The sequence below is a fragment of the Artemia franciscana genome, chromosome 19 (genome assembly GCF_032884065.1).
Source record: "Artemia franciscana chromosome 19, ASM3288406v1, whole genome shotgun sequence".
Taxonomy (NCBI): domain Eukaryota; kingdom Metazoa; phylum Arthropoda; class Branchiopoda; order Anostraca; family Artemiidae; genus Artemia; species Artemia franciscana.
The window spans coordinates 28,882,490-28,898,637 of NC_088881.1; the positions used below are offsets into that span (position 1 = coordinate 28,882,490).

Genomic DNA, 16,148 nt, shown 5'->3' on the forward strand with positions numbered 1-16,148 from the left:
GTTTGGTTTATTGCATGACTTCATATCTGATCTCAGTTTTAAATCATTGTTATTTTTGTTACTTTTGTTTTTGACCTTAAATCATAAACGAAAATTAAAAAAATTGTCAAAAGCATATTTTTCGGCAGCAACTTCTGCCAACTTCTCCTTAGTGCTAAAAATAAGGAATAAAAGGTGTATATTAAAAAAAAAACTTTTGAAGTAAACCAAATGAGACAATTTCCTTTGGTGTGAAGTAAAATCCTCATCCAGCGTGGCACTGCTTGTGAAGTAAAATCCTCATCCAGCGTGGCACTGCTTGTGAAGTAAAATCCTCATCCAGCGTGGCACTGCTTGTGAAGTAAAATCCTCATCCAGCATGGCACTGCTTGTGAAGTAAAATCCTCATCCAGCGTGGCACTGCATGGCACTGCCTTTTCATAAGAAATTACATCGTTCATACCTTTACCTCAATGATTTCTAAAATAAAGATAAAAAAAAAAAATACAAAAAAATACAAAAAAGCTTAATGGTAGGAACACTTCTGCTTCTTAACCAGAAAAAGTGGGAAAGCAAACACTAAAAATTGCTGCTTCATAATCACAAAAAAGAGAAAGCAAACACCAATATTAATATAACCCTTTTTATTAATAAAACATTAATGTTAATATTAATATAATTAATTATATGTGCCAATCTCCTGCTAAGAAAACTTCTACCGAATTCAATAATGATAATTAAAAAATCAAAACGCTTTTTTATACGTTTTGTTCCAAAACGTATAAACTAGATTTATTTTTTCATTTTTGTTCCAAATAATAAGGATATTTTTCCACTGGTTCGTTAGCTTTGAGCATTGCTAACTGAAAAAATGACGAAGTTGTTTTAGCAATGTTGGCATTTTTTGATTCAGCTAAACAACCATTTTTTAACTCTAGGGAAAATAAATTGAAAAACTTCAATGAAAGTAAGGAGGGAGCTGTTCCTATTTTCGCCATTGTTTTCACCTATTTTCTTTTCTTTTTTTTAAATAACGTAGATGGTAGATATATATATTTGGGTAAATTTTTGCTCTTGTTTAATATATTTAATATATCTAATATATTTGCTCTTGCTTGTTGTCAGATCTGCCTCGTTTCTACATGAAATGATAGCAATATTTTGGCTGAATTTAGGTGAAAAGAAGAGAAGCAGGAAATATTCGACCCCCCCCCCCTTCGGATGAAGATTCCTTATCTATGCTTGAGGGAGGAGACAGCCATTACCAGCTTTCTTGAAGACATTTTCTTAGTACAGCTTAAGCTTTAAGATGCGGACGCACGCATTTAGCTTTTCCCTATTTTGAACTTGGTTTCTCCAGCAGTTCTGATACAAAAAGTATTGAAGAAAGTTCTTTAATGGATTCAGTATTTTCATCTGATCTTGGAAAGATTTAGCTAGGTTTTTGGATTGTAGATGTCCCGTGGAAAGCTAAGATACAAAACTTTCATAAAAGGCTTCGGATGGTAAGTAAGAATTTTTAATACTGCTTTGGAGATTGCTATAGCTACTTTCTGAATTATTTTCAGTTTTAATTGTCCATCGACAACGAGAATAAAAGGTATAAACACGTGCATGACTATTTTTGAAAAAAGGAACCGTGATATTGATTAGAGATAATTTTAAAGATAGAAAGAAGAACTGAAGAGAATAAAGTTAATGGTGACTTCCCATAGATGAAAATAAAAAAAAGGTGAGCTTATTTTCTACTTTTTAAATGTGAAATATTTTTTTTCTTTATATTTACTCTTCTTATTCTAAATCCCTACTTTCATCATCTATTATATTTTAGTTATTAAAATGTTTTGATATCTCTGTCAGTAAGGATGAAAACATGGATAAGATAGGTTTAATTTAAACAAGGTAGTGGAACAAAACAAAAGATAAAAAGAAAACACCGACAAACAAAACTTTAAATGACAAAAATGTCCAAATATTTCAATCCCAAGTCTGGGAGCCTTTTTCAACAAAAAAGGATTTAAGAAAAAAGGAACAATTGTTTTGAAATAAAATCGTCTAATGAAAATACACTAACACACAGGAGAAAAAAAGAAGAACAAACAGCAAAATACAAACAAATAAATACAACTGACATATTAAACACTTGAAGAACTGGAAAGAAATTATTTAGAGATAATGCACATAAAAAATATTTCTATTTTTTATTTTTGCTCTTTTACAATATGTTTCAACGAATATACGTTTAATAACTGTTCAGTTAAATAAGTTGCATTTTTACAAAACAAGCAGAGTTTTGTAAAAATGAAGAAAAAAAGAAAAAACTAAATTTTGATGTATTTTTTTACACGTGGAACTGGTTTTGTTTCTTTTGCCCAAATCCTCATATTAAAAACACTATCTTATTTTATTATTCAATTTTAATTACTAAGGTTTTTTAATTTTTTTAATAATAAAGAACGAAAATGTCGAGATGATAGAAGAATAACAAAAAAAAAACCATTAATGATATTATTTCTGCTTTTTAAAAGTGTGTTTTGACAAAGGTGTTTCTGAAAGTTTTTCAGCTTAATAGTTTTCATAATGTCAATTAGCAGGCTTTTGATACACAAACATTCGTAAGTGAGTATTTACGCATTCTTGGTTAATCTACAGAAGCTATTTTGATTTCCGGACGGAAATGTGATTTTTCTTCTGAAATATTGTGGTGAGATTGTTGTAAAAAGGTTCAATGTTATAAAAAGGTTATTAACTAATTATTTAGTAACCCTTAATCAAAAAGTTTAAATAAATTACTGTTTGTTATAATAAGAAATTGTTTGCTGTAATAACAGTATTGTATTGTTCAAAATTAATGTGACAACACCATTCAACTACCATGTAACTCAGCCTTCATTCAACTCAATATCGTTGCAACTCAACTCCATTCAACTTAACCCTCGTTAATCCCCGTGTAGTTCAACGCTCGTGCAATTCAAGCCCATTTAATTCAACAATCATTCAACTCAAACCCGTCCAATTCAACCTGCATTTAGCTCAATCCTCACACAACTCTTCCCCGTTTCGCCCCACCGCGTTTGTCTCACCCCCATCAAATCAGCCTATAAGCAGTTTTAGGGGAACATAGGAGGTACTTGCCCCAGTCGCAGAAATTTTAGGAGTTCAAAGTTTCAAATAAATAATCGAGCGGTTATAATCATTTTTTCATTTTTGAAATTTTAGTTTTACTAAAATAAAGTAGAGGGCACAGATGACAGTTAATATACGCAAATTGAGCCCGAAATTTTCATTTTCCCGATATCTTCATCACCATTCCTTCAAAATAAAAGCGGATAAAACAAATTTAATTAACTCTATTTTTTTTTGTATTTTGTATTCAAACCTCTTCATATTTTACAGGATTACGAGATAATTAATAATTTTGCAGAGCTAAAGTAAGAAAAGTCAGATTTAAATAAACAGAAAATTCTGTTAGAATTTGGCTCGAAATTTTTTTTTTGGGGATATAAAGTGGAGCACTAATCAAGATTTTGCCCCGGGCGTAAGAGAGACCGGAACCGCTACTGATTCATCCTAAACCCCCCTCAAATGAACATATAACTAGAAAATGTAAGTTTTACGTAACTCCAAGAGTCAAACAGAGAGAGAGCTTAGAATACTGGGTATAAAGCTTCTTATTTTTTCACTTGCCCCTTGGCAAATCCCTAACCGGGCACTAATTGAAAAGCTGATAGTTTTCAAAAAAAACACACTTTACAGGTCATGAGTTTGGTAATAAACTTATCCTGGAAAGATTTTTTAATTAAGTGAAGTTCTGGGGTTAGCCAGATGGGCAATATAATTCAGTAACCGTGAACGAAATGAGAAGAAAATTTTGAGCTTCTACTCAGCGCTATTTCAAGCTTATTCTTAGGTCTTGGGCTGAGTTAAGCCAGATAGGACTTGATTTAAGTGGGGTTTAGTCAATAAAGATTGAGTTAATCAGGGATTGAGTTAAGCGGGGGTTAAGTCAAAAGAGAGTTCAGTTAAATGGGATCAAGTTACAAAGGGGTTGAGTTAAGCGTAGGTTCAGCTACACAAGGGTTCAATTACACGTTCACAATTTTCTCTATAAAGGCTGAAATTTGACTGATCGTTTGAGACTTCATTGATACTTAGAAAAAATTCGCTAAAATGAATCCATCGGTACCCGGGCACATGCTCTCTTGGATGTAACATCTATGTATCAATTTGTTTATTTCTGTACTATTCAAAAATAAAATGAAATGGCACTGAAATATATTTCTGTATATGAGGTAATGCAAGGATTAATACTATTTAATTTCAGCAGTCTAAGATCAGAGAGCGAGAAGTACTAGCCAAGTGTTTGTTGTGGTAGAATTGTATTGGGGTTGACCCAGTTGACCCAGCTCTAAATGTGTAACTTGAGCGATTTGGGGGAAAAATATGGGACGAGTTAGATAATTTACCCTCAACCACGCATTACACTCCCACCCGAAAGCAGAGAATCGGGAGATCAGTACCTGCGCTACTTTGACTAATGTCTGCATGCAAAAGGGTTAAATAATGAAACATAGGAGAGAGAAGACCGTATTTTATGCCAGCATACCAAGTATTTTCATACCAGGGTAATAACAGGTCATCTGAATTACCTTATATAATCTCCTGACGAATCCACAGGTACCAAAATTAATAAACAGGTGTCCTGACTTGAGATGAAAAGAGGCCAAATCCGGCTGCCAAAGAACCGGCTTTAATTTAATTTAAATTTAAAAAAACGCTTCTGGAACACTGTTTTCGCTCCCTATGAAACTTTGAGGATGACATGAAACTACTACGTTATCATATTCAGATTTCCAACACACTGTACTGTTTTCTTTTCAGCCAACCAAAGTCCAACTGAGGCAAATAAGTCATGTCCAGTACGTGTTAGAATATTAAAAATTTGACTAACCTGACTAGCAAAGTAATAAAATTATAGTGGCAATAATTATGATGATAAAATTGTGTTGACAAATATGATGACAAATACGGCTATTGTTTCAGGTAGGGTTGTATCTAAAATACGAATTCAGCCGTGTTGACAGTATTCATCATTATTTTGTGTTAGGTAGTATTGCCAAGTTTGACTATTCTAAATAGCAGAACAGAATACAAAAGTTACGAAGATGATAATTAGGATGATAAGATTATGACAAAAACATTTCTGGGAAATAATTTTACAAATGTGTCCACTTTTTAGTAGATTCATATCTTGAAGTTTAATTCAGTTTTATTGACAATATTCAGAATTCTATTTTATTATCTAATGGTGATAATTAAGACGTATTGGCAATATTCAGCATTCCATTTTATAAAGTTGTATTGTCAAATTTGATTATTCTGAATAGTAGAATAGAGTAAGGAGATTGCAATAATGATAATTGGGAAGATGAAAAATATGCTGATAAACATGATGACAAATAATCGATTTTTTTTTGTAGGACATTTTTCTTAAAAGCATATGCAGTTGAGTTGAAAGTATTCAGCATTTTATTGTACTAAGCTGTATTGTCAAGTTTGACTATTTTGAACAGTAGAATAGAGTAATAATATTATACTGATGATGAAAATATGCTGATAAAAATGATGACAAATAATCAATTTTTTTTAGCAGGACGATTTCTTAAAAGCAAATGCAGTTGTGTCGAAATTATTCAGCATTTTATTGTACTAAGCTGTATTGTCAAGTTTGACTATTTTGAACAGTAGAATAGAGTAGTAATATTACACTGATGATGAAAAATATGCTGATAAACATGATGACAAACATACCCAATTGTGTAGCAGACGATTTTTTAAAAGCGGATTCAGTTGTATGGACAGTATTCAGCTTTCTATTAAGTTCTATTGTCTAGTTTAGCTATTTTGAATTGTTGAGGAATGAGATTATATTGATGATAATTAGAATGATGAAGCTGTGCTGATAAACATGATGAAATGAAATAAATAGCCATTCTTTCTAGGAGGATTTCTTAAAAGTCAATTGAGTTCTATTGACAGTATTCAGCATTTTGTTAAGTTATTGAAATTTGACTGTCCTGAATAACAGAACAGAGGAATGAAGTTTTAATGATGATAATTAAGACGATAAGCTTACGATAAAAAATTTGCTGAAAAAATTATGGCTAATCTACAATTATTTTAAGCCGGTTCTATATATTAAAAGCAAAATAAGTTTATACCATTACATACTGCCTTGCCTAAAGTATATGCATCTTACAATGTTTTTGGAGAGAGATTATTGTGTTTCTAGACTTCAGCCGTTATGAACTAAATAAAAAAAGAAATTCTACCCTGGCATTAATCGAAAAAAAAAGACCGGAAAGATCATGGCTGCGTACATTTTGGGCAATAAGCACATTTGGACTTGTTAAACAGGACTTGACATTTTTTGGCTAACATTTTTTGGCGGTACAAATCCTGTTAATGGGCAATTCAGATTCATCACTCTTTATCATAGACAATACCTTGGTTTCTTTTCAGAAGGAGATCGGTTTATTTCTACGGTATAAATACGCAGAAGTATATATACGAAAAAACAATTTCTACCCTGGCAGATCATGACCGGAGAGATCATGACTGAGTACATTTTGGGCGATAAGTACATTTGGACTTATATTTTGGACTTGATATTTGGACTTGACATTTTTTGGCGAATATGTCCTATGCTGTGTTAAAAAGGAAACGCTCAAGTTTACTGTTATCATGTACACCAAAGTACTAAAATAGAACAACATAGTTCCAAAAAATAATTAAAAATAGGCACCAAGGTAAAATTATCTATTAAAACCACTGTTAGAAAGAAAAATGACAGAAAAAATTAGTGTGTTAGAACCCCACTTACTAAACTAATTCTGAGTATTTAGTGTCCTATAAAAATATGTTCCTGGAAACTTTTGTGGACCGTTAGGACTTTTCATTTGTTTTCACGGCCACCTGAAAAAAGTGAAAATAAATTGGAGGACATGTTTCCATCAAAGGGAAGAAAGTTTCAAAAAAAGCCAATACATCACTTTATATACTAGAATGTAGTAGATTTCTGGGTTACTTCTTGTCTAATGTATCAACTATGGGGTGTCTGCAAAACTTAAGAGTTACACAATTAAGAAGATATTTATCTGTGTAACTGTTGTGGAAATTTTTATTTTACCAGATGCCCCATTCTGACCAACCGAAACTCTGTTTCAATTTGATCAATTTTGATCACTTTTTGACCTGTTGATCACTTTTGACGCTTTGGGGCTTGTTTCTGAACCCAAAAGATTGGGAATTTGGATTAATCCTTATTTTTTATCGTGTTTTATTTTAAAAAAAACTGCGAGAAAGATAATTATAGCTTTGGAAATACTTGGAAAACAATGGTGCTATACAAGAGATTGATCCATGTCAAATTTTTTAGCGGAGAAAGGACAAGAATAAGCAATAATTCAAATCTGATTACCATTTGCAATCCTAGAATCCAATTTTAGTTTCATTTTACAAGATTCCTTTCTCAGATTTATTCTTTATTGAATTTTTTGTGTTCAAACTTTTAATGAAAACATCAGATCAATATGAACTGATAAGCGAAATATATGAAATGATAAAATACTTATGAATTGTCCATGAAAATGATAAGTGGGAAAAAAAATGGATAGGATACGATCAATATTGATGTAAATTGTATTGCAGAAGTATTCAAGGAACATAACAGCATTAAATAAATGAGATTTTAAGTGAGTAATCTCATTTTATTTTTAAAAAATGTAACACTCTACCATCAGGCAATGAAACTGCACAAATTTGGTTAATTGACAAGCAAAATACTAAGATTAGGCAACAAATACAAGACACCCAATGAACACAAATGGTATATGGCCTACAAAGGAGTGGAAGATTTACCTACCCTTCAAACACTACCTTATAAACAAAAGTAAAAGAGAGAGAGGGGAGGGGGGAAACGGTTGCAGAATTCTGGCTTTAATTAGTTAGCAACAGCAAGTGTGTCTCTAATGGAGTCCGTCGAAAGTGCTTAGACCTTTGGTCTTCCTTCACCAGCTGACGCATAAGGTGACGATCGTGCCTCTACAAGATGATCTCTCGGGTGCTTCAGACCAAATATCTTTCACTGATGACCTAAATAGTGCAACAACCTTCTCCAGACATCTTTCTACTAGTCGTTTCAAGAGAGATCGAATCCAAGGATATTCTTTGTAATTTCAGAAATCATCCAGGTTTTACAGGGATAGGGGATTAGCGTTTCACTCAACACTACTCTTTTACCTGGCTTGGTACAGGGTGCTCCTTGAACCCCGGGGGACAATCATCTTTATAAGCGGAGGGTCCTTACATAGTGCTAAGCAATTACAATAAAAATATTGGCAGCGCAATAGCACTGCCTAAGTAAAAATACGAAATGGGCACAATGTATTGTCTATTTATTTCTTTGTTTTTTTTTCTGTTGTTTTTTTTCTGATCAAGGCGCTTCGTATAGAAGGAGTTATCATAAAAACTTCAAAGGGAGCTTATTCTATTGGACATTGAAAGTTTTAGTGCCCTTTTTAAGAGCCAAAAGTGATTGGACGGCAACAAGCCCCCCCCCCCTACGACCATGATTTCCCCAAACACATCCAGTAAAAATTTTGAGATAGCCATTTTATTCAGAATGGTTGAAAAGTGTAGTAATTGTGCATTTGGAGATCTCAGCCCTCCTTTAAGGCCTCAGGGTAAGGGCTATGAGTAATACTGGTTGCTAGTAAATGACACATAAGATTTTTATGGAAGGGTGATCGCATAAACCTCAGATGGGGCTCATTCGATTGGAAATTGGAACCTCTAGTGCCCTTTTTAAGAGTTAAAAGAGATATGAGGGATACTATCCCCCCCACACACCCTCTTTTCCATAAATATATCCGGTTAAAATTTTGAGGAGATCATTTTTCAAAACAGACCAAATATCCTTTAAAAAGCCTCCAGAGTTGACACAATCCCACGGAGCCTCGGGGAAAGGGTTGTAAGTTTTTACAACCGCGCCCTCTTTTCCCTAAATGCATCCGATTGAAATTTTCAGATAGCCATTTAGCTCAAAATAGTCCAAAGATAGTAAAAACTACCTCCAGGGTTTACACAACCTCTCACCGAGCCCAGAGGTAAGAGTTGTAAGTTATGCCGGGGCATTTAAGGTTTTCATGGAATGGGTGGTGGTACAAAACTTGGAAGGGGCTCATTTGATTGGAAATCGAAAGTTCTGGTGCCTTTTTTAGAGTCAAAAGTGATCGGTGGCAACTAGCCCCCTTCTCCACCCTCTCATCCCCAAAATGAATCCGATCAATATTTTGAGGTAGCTATTTTGTTCTAAATAGTCTAAACGCCAAATAACTACGCTTTCTGGGTTGACAATATGCCGAAGTCACCAGGGCAAGGCCTGTTGTTACGCAAATACTATCATTTGTCTTTTCTGAGCACTGAGGACGACTTGGCAGAGGTCCTTGTCGAATTATTTGCTTACTTTTCGTTTTCATATTTCGCCGCTCGCTGACAAAATCCCTGTTCTAATAACCTATTTGATTTTATTTTCATTGATTACATTTTTTCTTTTCTTTGTTTTCATACGTCACGTTGTTACGCAAGTTGCCCGTTTTTAATATGTAATGTTTATATGGAAGGAGTGGTCGCATAAACTTCGAAGGGGGCTCATTCGATTTCAAATCGAAAGTTGTAGTCTCTTTTTTAAGACTCAAATGTGATCAGAGGGAAACTAGCCCTCCCACTCTCCTTTTTCCCAGAAATATTTCCGATAAAATTTTTGAGATAGACATTTTGTTCGAAATAGTCCGAAGGTCAAATAACTATGAATATGTGCTTGTTACTTCCCCCTTCCCGACCCTCGGAACAAGGACTGTAAGCTATGGTAGTTGCCCGTTGCTAATATATAAGACTTTTATGGAAACAGTGGTCTTGTAAACTTTGGAGGGGGTTCACTCAATTGGACCAAAAGTGATTAGAAAAGTGATAAAAGTGATCAATATTTTGGCATAGTCGTTTTCGTCAAAATAGTAATACAGTCAAATAACTATAACTTAGTGATTGGAGGGCAACCAGACCCCCTCTCCATGCCCATTATTTTCCCAAACAAATTTAATCAAAATTGTTAGACAACTTGCTTCAGATTAGTTAAAACATCTATCAATTATGTCTTTGGGGGTGTAAATCCCACCATAACCCTCGGGACAAGGGCTGTAAATTATGCTGGTGGCCCATCATTAACATATAAGATTTTATGGAAGGAGTAATCGTGTAAACTTTGGAAGAGGCTGTTTAGACTTGAAATTGAACTAGTTTTCATTTGATTCATTTGGTTAAGGAGCATTATTAAACTAGTTCTGTTTAGACTGAACTAGTTCAGTACTGAACTAGCTTTCATGGTGTCAACATCTAAACTAATCGGATTATTTTTCATTTTCACATACCTGATAGTCTGAGGTATGAATTTTAATCCCACTTTCTAGATCTCGCAGTATTTGGCAAAATACCAGTTTTAATTAAAACTTGTGTGACGGTTTATCAAGGTGTCAACATCTATTGATTTTACATATTTGATATTCTGTGGACTTAAATTGAATGTAAGGAGAGAGGGAGAGGAAAGAAAAAGAAACGAGAGGAAAGAGGAGTGAGGCAGGTTAATTTTAGAAAGCATTTGGCCAGTGTAAAATGGAAGTCTTTCATCAGATTCATGGCACTCTTCCAAAATCTATTCGGAAAACTCCTATGTTTATTTCTGATTCAGGTCCATATAGCCATCGTTCTTCAAATAATATCTATATTCCGCCTACCCCTACTATTCGATCAGATTTCAATCCCCTCACCTGCTTGTCAACAGGTCTGGAATTCACTACCTTCTTCAGTACTCCACTCACTTGGGACTTTTAAAAGGATTCTTATGGATCATTTAATAAACAATCAAATAGAATTTTTTTTTCCACTGATGAGCTGATGTCCCCCGAGTTCTGTTCATGGTGTATGGTTGTCTTCTCTGTGCTTTGACTCCCAGGCCTCAGGTATGTTCTGTATGTTCAAGCTTGTTCTATTGTTCTCTTTTTTTATTATTTCTTTTTGTAGTTGTTGCTTATATTGTATCCCACTTATATATATATATATATATATATATATATATATATATATATATATATATATATATATATATATATATATATATATATATATATATATATATATATATATATATATTGCTTATATTGTAGTTGTTGCTTGCATTTTTTATACCCCCCTTGTATCCCTGGCTATGGAGCCTTTCGAGGGGGAATAAGTGTATTGTAATTCCATTTTGAATTGTATTTTGTATAGTACTGAATAATAATAAACTTCTTCTTTTTCTTCTTCTTTTGAGTCAAAAGTGATCGAAATTGAAAGCTACCCCACCCCCCATACACCTTCTTTTACCCAAATGCCATCTTATTACCAAAATTTTCATAATTTTTCCTCAGTTGCTTTGATGTTCTCATTTAAGTAACTCGAATAGCTACTTTTCCCTACATTGATCAGTAGCGACAATTGTATTTATTATTATTGGTGGTGGTTTTATTTGTTTTTTGTTTAGTGTTTTTTGTTTTGTTTTTTTATCGTGTGCCGAGGTCGCCTAGTTTAGATACAGGCGAAATATCCGCGTTGTTTTAGTCTTTCCTCTCTACTGGCGGTAGTCTCGTTTGAGTCTTTTTTTTTTTTTTTTTTTTTTTTTTTCTTTTTTTTTTTGAGTTATATGTCTCTTTGTTGGTTATTACCCAAAGGCACCTGATAGAAATTTTGAGATGGCATTTTTGTTCAAAATAGTCCAAACATCATACAACAGTGCCTCCAGGGTTGGCACAAACCCAGACCCTAGGGATAAGGGTTAAAAGTTATGTCCTGAGAGTGTATAAGGTTTTTACAGAATGAATGGTCATGTAAACTTCGGAGGGGGTTCCTTCGATCGGGTATTGGAAGTTCAAGTGTCCTTTTTGAGAGTCAAAAGTGGTCATTAGCCTCCCTTACTCTACGTCCTCCTTTCCTCAAATGCACCCAATCAAAATTTTGAGACAGCCGTTTTGTTCACAATAGTCTAAAAGTCAAATAACTATGCCTCCTGGGGAACCCTCTACAGCCCCAAGGGCGAGGGTTTAAGTTATGCAAGTCATCCATTCTTAACATATTGAAGGGTTTTTGTGGAGGGATCGGTCATATACACTTTGGAAGGGTCACATTTGATTGGAAATTAAAAGTTCCATTTTTTTTAAATGCCCCTTTTAAGAGTCAAAAGTAATTGGAGGGCAGCTACTACCTTCTCCGTCAATAAATTCCCCATACACATCCCATCAACATTTTGAGATAGTCGAGTTCAAAAGTCCAGTCACTATGTCTTTTGGGCTATCCACCAGTACCCCCAAAGCCCTCGGGACAAGGGTGGTAAGGGTGTTTGACCTTCATTCTCCAAAAAGATGAAAGGCATTAAGGTGAATCTTTCAACTAATTTTGAGGCGAGTACTAAGCTAAATCAAAGCACGCTATGTAAATATGGGTTGTCAAAAGGGATTAACTCAGAGATGACTGAGTGCATTAATTTGGAACTTTCAGGAAATAGAGAGGGCAATAATCAATTGACCAATAAGACAATATTTGCACGATACTTCTACTACTACTGCTACTATTACCATAAATTTTAAAACTACTATCATATATACCACTACGATCAATGTTTCTGTACCGAGTACCACCAAGGCTGAGAATATTGAAGTACAAATTTGAAAAAATATAGTGGAGAAATTCGAATTAAATCAAAAGAGACTATGTGCATGCAGATTGACAAAAGAATGTATCTCCGGTATGGAGTAGTGTAATAAGTTGAAACTTTTAAAGAATACTTAAAAGGGAAGATCAGTTGACCAAAAGGGAGCATTTGCACGCCGCTACTAATGCTACTACTACTACTACTACTAATATTATTACCACTACATCTGTCGCTTCTGTAGCGATTATTACCAAGGCTGAAGATATTAAAGTAAAAAATTGAGGGACAGTTGAACTAAATCATAGAATAGTAAGTGCAAACAGATTGTCAAAAGGTCGTATCAGTGATATCTTTGAAAATTGAAATTGATTGGATGTGAAATAGAAAGTCCATCTTTCCTTATTGAAATTCATTGTGATTGGAGGGCAACCAGTCCCCTTCCCAAAATCATCAGTTCCCCAAACAAATCCAATCAGAATCTTGAGATAGTCATTTTGTCCAGCATAGTTGAAAAGTCAATATGCATACCATTCGTGATGTCACCCCTCTACAGCCCTTATTGTTTCTTATAATATTACCCTTACCCCTGCCTCATAACCTGTAAGCCCTTATCATCTTGGTTACGATGTTCGTTTTCTTTCGATATCATGACATTCAGCTGCAGAACAAATAGTATTTTTTTCCAATTTTGGTAAAGAGATGTGGAGAATTCGGATATGAACTAATTGATAGAATACTGCTCTCCTCTTGCGGTATAAAAATTACTGGTCAATTTCAATTTCAATTCTAATTTGAACCAGTTTAAGTTTAAATTTATTTTATTCTTATTAACCATGTCATCAAGTATCTTATATTGAAATTAGAAAGGCTTAAAAATAACTATGAATCGGCTTTTTCTTCTTGATCTTAACGGCGATTTTGATTTTTATAGAAGTTATATGCAAAAACCTGTAAATTATAATTTTTCTTGTTTTGAGGAGAATGAAATTTGTAATATCCTGACAATCAACAATTTTCTTACAGTGACCGCTCAAAGACAATATAGCGCTAGTTGAAGTGATGAGGGATCAATTTAAAGTTTTATAATTGTCCCAAAATATAAAAATAAAGAAATGGTTTTATTTATTTAAGCAGTTATTATTCAAAAGCCGTTAGGGAGGGATATCAAATTGAAAAATTCATAGATTTTTGAGGAGGATGTTGAACTTATGGAGACTATGTCCATCCCAGTTGTTGATGGGTGTAAATACAAAATTTCAGGAACGGGCAAGATTGTAAAGTTGAACAATCTTAGGAAATATCAAAAGGGATGTATCGAAAGGGAAGAAAATCAGAGGACGCCATATGCATTTTAATTGTCAAAATGGTGTATTTACGAACAGCTGAGGACATTAAAGTTGAAACTTTCAGGGCATGTTGACAATTACTTGGATGACAAAGGGTTCTCATCCTTTTTAGTTGCACTTCCCCCCTCTACACTGACCATAATCCTGAAAAGAGCCACTTCGTTAAAAATAGTTTAAAGCTCTATAAACTATTGCTCTGGGAATGTTTGTAACCTTGATAGCCTCTGGGGAAATGGTTGTAAATCACGTAATTCATCCATAGGCTATACATAATTTGTTGTTCAAAAGGGGAGGGGCGATGTTCTCTGATTTGAAAAGGCTAAGATTCTTAAGACGAAACTTTAGGAAATGTTGAGGGGCTTGTTAAACTAATTCAAAACATAATATGAGCATGATATTTGCAAAAAAAAAAAATATGTATCTTCAAAGTTTTAAGAACAGCTTAGGGCTTAAAAATTTCAGGGAGGAGGTTAAAAAGATATGGCCAAAGGGCAATCAGTTCCCCTCCCAAGCCCTTTTTAGCTGCCCTCGCCATAACAACATCTGATCAAAAAGTTTGGATTAGTCTTCTTGTTCACGACAGCTGGAAAGTCTATTAACTATGCCTCCTGGGAACTGTCACTCCTGAACTGGGAATCTCCCTCCTGGGAGACTGTGGAAGCAAAACCCTCCACAGTCAACGACGCAAGTTTTTTGCTTCATATATGTTGCCTATTGCTTATATATATATGGTTGGCTATTGGATGAAGGGGGCAAGTTTTACTCAAAATTGCCAAAAAGGCATTAAGGTGAAACTTCTGGAGAACTTTGAGGGGAATATAAAACCAAATCAAAACACAATATATGCTAAATGGTTGTCGAAAGGGAATACCAGCAATATCTAAGGAATGGGTAATGGTGTTAATTTGAAATTTTAAAGGCATATTAAAGAAATGTTGAAAAATGAATGGAGGAGAACTATCCCCTCCCCTCTAGACCCTTTATTTGCCCCTCTTAACACTGATAGGAATATCTTATTTAAAATAATCACAAGTACTAATAGCTTTGCCTCCGAAGACGTCATGTCCCCACTGCCCCCGGGGTAAGGATTGAAATTTATTCAGTTTGTCGTTTTTTAACATGCAGAATTATCAAAAATAAACAAATGTAACAATTCATTATTATTAATTGTTAATTATTAATAATTGATTAATTACTTTTGAAGGAAGAAAAACAACACATTTCAAGGTAATACTATTTTGCATGACATATTTTTCAAAATCAGTTGAAGTTTTACTTCATCATTAACTTAGGTACTTACAGATGTGACCTTATTTGGAGAAGTCAGTGTTTTTTTCTGAAGAAGAGGGAGAGGAACTAGGCCCAAATCACCAAACCCCTCCCATCCTGCATCCTACTGGAGGGGTGGATGTTGGATCCTGAGTGTGCCCGAAACCCCAAGGTATTGAGGCGAATCTCCAGAGAATGTTGAGCAAAAATCAAAAGTCACTATCTGCACGGTCCTTGTAAAATTTCCGGGTTCCTACTACTACTACTACTACTAGTGTGGCTACAAATGCGACTGGTTGCGACTGTGACAATGAATGCTTATGACTGCTACAACTTGAGACTTTGACTGCAAATGCTTCCAACTGGCACTACATCTACTTGGAAATACTTTCAGGGAATGTTGAACAAAACCAAAAACACACTATGTGCATGTTGATTATCAAAATAGTGTATTAGAAATATTTCAGAAACATCTGAGGGCATTCAGGGCATGTTGAACATTGCTTGCGCCTGCAATCAAAGTGTTGAATTAAATCAGAAGACAATATGTGCATCCAGGTTACCAAATGGGTATGTCTTAGTAGCGGCTAAGGGTCATAATTTTCAATCCAAGGATACTATGTGCATCTAGGTGTCAGAGTAGCTTATCTTAAATATCCCAGGAACAGCTAATTACATTTAGTTGAGACCTTAAGGGAATGTTAGGGGTTGTTGATATAAATCAAAAGTCACTGATTAGAACTACTAAATTAAAA

At 34.3% G+C, this 16,148-nt stretch overlaps 1 protein-coding gene across 1 annotated transcript in view; it reads left to right on the top strand.

Moving 5' to 3' along the window:
• Window positions 1–1,340: 1,340 nt before the first annotated feature.
• LOC136039525 (uncharacterized) overlaps window positions 1,341–16,148 on the top strand; it is a 109,082-nt gene continuing 94,274 nt past the window's right edge. Inside the window, exon 1 of the mRNA XM_065723329.1 lies at window positions 1,341–1,484. The gene's annotated coding sequence lies outside the window, so the exon portion shown is untranslated. The remainder of the gene's footprint in view (window positions 1,485–16,148) is intronic.